Here is a 6073-nt window from a genome sequence, read left to right as displayed (position 1 = left end):
TGGCACGTTCCTCATTTTTAATGACTTATCCATTTCCCTTTGCACAACTTCCATCTTTCAGTTCTTGGGTCAGAGTTAAAGGTAGACCAGGTAGATTCTCAGAATGAAATTATTAGGCAGAATTTCCTAGCTTGCCAGGTCATTGCCAAACCCTCTTCTTGTAAAGTATCCATTAACCCTGGCTGCCCCTCTGAGCCCCTCCAGCTTAGCTGCTCATGGTTTTGTGCCTTAGATCATTTTCTGTTCTGGACCTTGTTTTTCTATAGACAGAAGCTTCCCGCTGGGTCACATGTTTAGCCATGCAGTACCCGAAGAAAACTTTATTCGAGGGCAAGCAGGGTTGCCACAAGCGTGAGGCGCCATCAAGTAAGAGGCCCAATTTTTCTCCAGACCTATTGTCTGAAGTAGCAGTCTGGGAACTCTCATTTCCACTATATTTGTTGACTATTTTCTTAGCTCTGGGATTCTTTCACTTGCATTACCTTTCAAGTATTTGCATAGATTATGTCTATCCATTCTTCTCAGCTTTTTAGACTCCATGGAAATAAATTGGCCATTTTTAAAAGATGGAGTGGGAGGACAGAAGAAAAAAGATACGATGCAGTCTCTATGCAAGTTTATGTAAATTACTGAACACTGGTGGGACTGACATCTCCACCCCCTCCCTTTCTTCCTAAAGCAAAATAAATTTGAGCCGAAATCTCGGAGCCCTGGGAGAAGTGGCTCACCTGTCTTCATTACTGAGCCTTGGAAGTTTGCTCAAGATGACTTCCCTCTCCAAATGTCTTTGGCCAGTGACAAGAGAAATAAAAGCGTAATTGCCAGATGTGACGCAGACGTATTAGTATTTATACTTATTTCTGTCCCAGAAAAGAGACAACAAGAACATGGTGACCTCTTGATGTGAGCTGAGGATGGAATGTTGTAGGGGAAGGTGTGCACCTTTTAGAGAACCCATGTGTTTGAACCTGGAGGATTTGAAAAGCAGTGAACAGCTCAGGTTAGCTGATACATGGTGGGATTCAAGGAGGCCCCTGTTCTCCGTAAAAGTTTAGAAGCAAATGTCTCTCAGAGGGCTAATGAGGATGTTGATCATACACACACATGTGAACTTGAGGTAAAAAAAAAATCTGGGTGCAAGCCTTTAACAATGTCCTAAATTGGAGAGGTCAGTTTCCTCACCTGTAAAATGATAATGAAGTGCAGACTTGTGAGGAAAACACCCATCAGCTGTGAAAGCTGTTAAAGAGGCATGTAAATATTATCTGAGATAGGTTGCAATGAATTGATTGGGCTAAGAGTAGGGAAGTAACTTAGAAGGATGCGGTATCTTGGGGTGGGGTAGCGTTGCTGTCTAAGTGAGGTGCTGCACTGCGGGGTTCGGCAGAAGCTGATGGGTCCAGTGTAGAATGGAGGGACTGGTACTGGTTCATCAGACATTTAATTTTACCTTGAACTAGTTCCCCCCATTTTGGTCACCTCCTCTCCCTAGTTAAATTATTATGTATTACTTTCTTGAACAGGGCAGCTAGATGGTACAGTAGATAGAGTGCAAGGGCCTGGAGTGAGAAAGACATCTTCCTGAATTCAAATCTGACCTCAGACACTTAGCTGTGTGACCCTGGGTAAGTCACTTAACCCTGTTTGCCTCTGTTTCCTCATCTGTAAAATAAGTGCTAAAGAAGGAAATGGCAAATCACTCCTGTATCTCTGCCAAGAAAATCTCAAATGGAGTCATGAAGAATTGGACATGACTGAACAAAGTTACTCTCTTGCAGTAAGTTAATTTCTTCCTCCACAGGAGGTGACCACCTTGCTAAAGTAAAGAAACATCTGCCCTGGGGCTCCATTCCTGTCTGGAGACTGACTACCTAGAACACTTTGAGGAAGGGCAGCCAAAATGCTCAAAGTGTCTCCTGACCCCATTTTTCACCTTACTCCCAGGTGGGAACCCTTTCTACTCCCCCTTCCCTTTTCAAGCCACTGTTTATGTATGGTCTTCCCTCATTAGACAAGAGCCTTAGAAATAGAGTCTCCACTAAAGCTGCTTCCAGCCCTCGAAGTAAGAGGAGAAATCTTTCACCTTCAGAAACAGCTGCCTCCAACAGACTGATAAAAAGGTAAAGAGCCATGAGACTGGCCACACCCCCAAGACCACTGGTCCTACTTCCCACCCAGCCCTCATAGCCACCATCTGCAACTCCTATAGAAATGCAGCTAGCTTCCCCAACCAACCACCACCCATAAGATAGGTCATCCATTCAAGCTGAAGCATCAGAGCACCCTGAAGGACAGACAGGAAGTAGCAAGAGCCAGGTGCATCAAGCCACCACCACTTTGACCACCAAAATCTCCCCTCTCAAATGGAGACAGGCTAAGACCCTGGACCCAAGAGCATTAGGACAGCGATGCTTCCAGCACAGTGGCCTGTACCCATCACCTTGGGAAGCAATCCCTGGGGAGATGCAGCCTCACAATTGCTCCTGCAGGTACTATAGCCTCAGTTAACTTTCAGCAGTCTCCTTGAAAGATAGTCCAACTAGTAGGACTCTTAGGTCAAAGGGTATGCACATTTTAATAGCGCATAATTCCATGCTGTTTTCCACAAAAGTTAGACTTAATTTGCAGTCCCATAAGCACATATAACACACTTGTTTTTGCCACAGCTAAACCAGCATTGAACTTGTCTTTTATTATTTCTGTCAAATTGATGGGCATGAGATGGAATCTCAGAGCTGTTTTAATGTTTGTTTCTTTGATAATTAAATATTTTGAACTTTTAATGTAGTTGCTGATAAATTAGGTTTCTTCTTTCAAGAATTGCTTCTTTATGTAGTCCTGAATCACTTTATCTACTGGAGAATTGTTTGCTTTGTAAATGTATCAGTTGCTTATACATTTTGGATGCTAGACTTTCATCAGAAGTGGTTGATATAAAGCTTTGGGGTGGGACTGGCCCTCTTTAAAAAAAATCAGTGTTAAAACCTGAATATTTTTCTTGACAATTGATTGGTCATGTATAAATATAGAATATATTTTCTTGCTTATTCAGGTGATTCTGTTGCAGAATTGTATTCTTGTAATATGAACATAGAGTTTCTTTCCTAGCAATTCATACAATCTCTATATGTAAGTTTTATAAAATAAAATGAACTTTTCTCCTTTGCCAAAATCATTCATCAGTAAATCTTTGATGTGTAGGGGAATTTCAAGTGACTAGGGCACTCTGAAAGTGCTAGAGCTATATAATTCACACTGATAGAGTCTGAAAGAAATAACGTGGTTCCCAAAGTATATCATTTACTTTGTCACTACCCCAGAGAAACTAAGATAGGAGGATAATTTTACTTTCTCTTTCTATTGCAAGTTGGAAATTCAACATGTTTATTATTTCCTAAAATGAGGTGTAATGTACCCAGATGCCCTCCTCAAAGGCTTTGAAGTCATCTAGTCTAATTCTTTCATTTTGCAGATGAGGAAACTGAGTCCCAGGGAGATTGAATGACTTACCTAACATCCCACAGGTAGTTTCAGAGGTAGAATCTGAACTTAAGTCCTTTAACTTAAGTCCTTTAGCTTCAAAACCAGTGATCTCTTTACTGTACTGTACTCTCTTTACTATACTGTACTAATACTGTACTGTACTATCTTTACTCCAAATCCAGTACTTTTCTACTACTTTACTAATAAGAATTTATAATAGCATCTGTGTAAGGGTAAGACTGATCCTTCTTTAAAGAACCTTTCCTTTCCTTCCTTTCCATTCTCCTCTTTTTCCATCTCTCTTCTCTGTTCTAATATTTACAAAGCACTTAGAACAGTGACTAGCACATAGTATGTGCTTAACAAATGCTTGTTCACTGTCTTTTCCCCTTCCCCTAACTGCAAAGCATTTCCCTAATTCAACTCATGCTGGTGGCATACTGCCATCTAATTTTGTTCCTCGGGGACTAACATTTGTTAATGTAAAAATGAGTGTGTCTTTAGCATAATTAGCAGTCACCCTTCAATTCCCCCTGGCTCTGGTTACGATTTGAAGGAAAGGGAGAGTTATTTGGGTCCTTTACCTGGATTCCCAGTCTAAAGAAACAGTTCGCAAATGTACTTTAGCCTACAGTGTGTTGTTATTCCAAGTGACCTTTTTGTCAGACCATGGACCTCTGTTTATCATCATAAGTCTCTACCCAAGTTGCACTTTTACTCTTGATTTGCCATCTTAAGTTACTTCCCGTGTTTGTGTTTTGAGTGTGAGGATGTATACTTAGAGGAGCAGATGGGTAATGTCACTGTGGATAGGCCTGACCTCTGCATTTTGTTTCTCATGAGGGCAATAAAACATGGACGTTATACCAAACTCACTCAGGCTTGGTATAGAAAAGGTGATCAATTGACTCCCTGGGAGCTTACCTCACTCCCTGGAATAGAGAGCCAAGCAGTTTGTTTGGAAGGGTGAAGGAAGAGTTCAGTACCAAATTACTAGACCATTCTCATGGAGGTATTGCACCCCAAGGTCTTTGGTGTCCCAAACCAGGCAGAAAGGTTTAAGGTTGGAGACATCAGGAAGGGGTGTGGTTCACTGTGGGAGAGACTGAAGGTATTAGAAGCTTATTTCCCTGAGTTCCCTGTTTGGCCTTGGAGTTCACTCTGGTAAGTAAGCAGGTAGCATTTTGAATGGTAGACTCAACAGCTTGGCAAAGTTACCTTACCCACTGCCTAGATGGACTCTCCCCCAACCCAGGCAGAGTTAATGGATGTCATTTCCTTGGGATGAAGACATTCTTGCTTGCAGGTATCATTTTCTTGCTATTGCTGTCAAAATGACAATAGAGAATCTATCCCTCTTTATTACGAAGTTCACTTTCTATCCACTCCCCATACATCCTTCACTCCAAGATATCCCAGGGCCAAGGCCAAGGCCAGAACCAGGGCCAGTTAAGTCATTTTCTCTTTCCAGCTGAGACTCTTGGAAGAAACTGAGCCCTCTCTCACTAGGGTAGATGTGCTCTGATGGGTTAATTGGACCACACCCTATACAGGAGTTGCCCTGGACTTTGTGCCTGGCTGTCAACTTGTTTGAGTTAGCACTGGGAACTCTGACTGGAGGCATACAGGGAAAGAAAGGAGAGTGGAAGAGAAGAAGAGAGTGGCCTCCCAGTCTTGGCCATTCAGTGGGCTCCCACCTAACCCCACTGCTTTACACCATGGACAGCTCCTCCTAAAGGAATTACTTCTTTGCTCTCAGGTCTCCTTTAAGCCTTCTATCCCAATTTTGGCTGGTATTCGGTCTCTTACTGCCTTCCAAAGGATCGCTGCTGCTGCCATATTCTTGTTCCAGCATCAGGTGAGTTCTGTTCCCCTCCTGTCTTCATTCCCTTCTTCCCAATTGGCTGAGTCTATCCTGACTCTTTGCCCTTCTGTCTATCCCACATCCCTCCATCTCCACGTTCCCTTGAGTTTGATGAAGCCACTGAAAACTCTGGACAGTGACTCTTGGCAAAGCTCTTCTAAAACTTCCCAAGGAGATGTCTTCTCCTCCCCTTATCCTTTCTTTCCCACCAACCACCCCTACCCACAGCTACTCCTTCAGCTGTTCTCCCAAAGGATGTGGCAAGAAAAGTGTTTCCTTTCTCTGGGACCCCTGGAGGAGGAAGACAAAGGAAGAAGTCTGGTTCTCTCGATCTCCTGCCAGGAATCCTCCTTCCTATTTCACTTTTCCCTGCTGAGAGCTTCAGAGGAAAGGCAAAGACAGAAAAATGATATTGCTCTTTTGCTGAAAGCGTGGGGGTGGAGATGGGATATAGAAGCTGCAGCAGAGACATTGACCATTGTGCTGATGCTTATCTCCCCTGACCTGGGTCCCCACCCTGTCCCACAGAGGACCTTTCCCTCATGTCACCTTAGGGAGTTCTGTCATGTGCCAACTGCATGGAGGGTGATCAGACACAATTGCTTTTGGAAAAATCGCCTCCCAGTAGAACTCCTTAGAGACTCACCTTCCCCTGCCTCCACCCTATGCACTTTCTCACCCCCAACCAACCACCACCACCACCATAAACACAACACTGCATTCTCA

Source organism: Notamacropus eugenii, chromosome 3 (assembly GCF_028372415.1).
Source record: "Notamacropus eugenii isolate mMacEug1 chromosome 3, mMacEug1.pri_v2, whole genome shotgun sequence".
NCBI lineage: Eukaryota > Metazoa > Chordata > Mammalia > Diprotodontia > Macropodidae > Notamacropus > Notamacropus eugenii.
The sequence above is the reverse complement of the archived record's forward strand: the minus strand, read 5'-3'. Positions refer to the sequence as shown.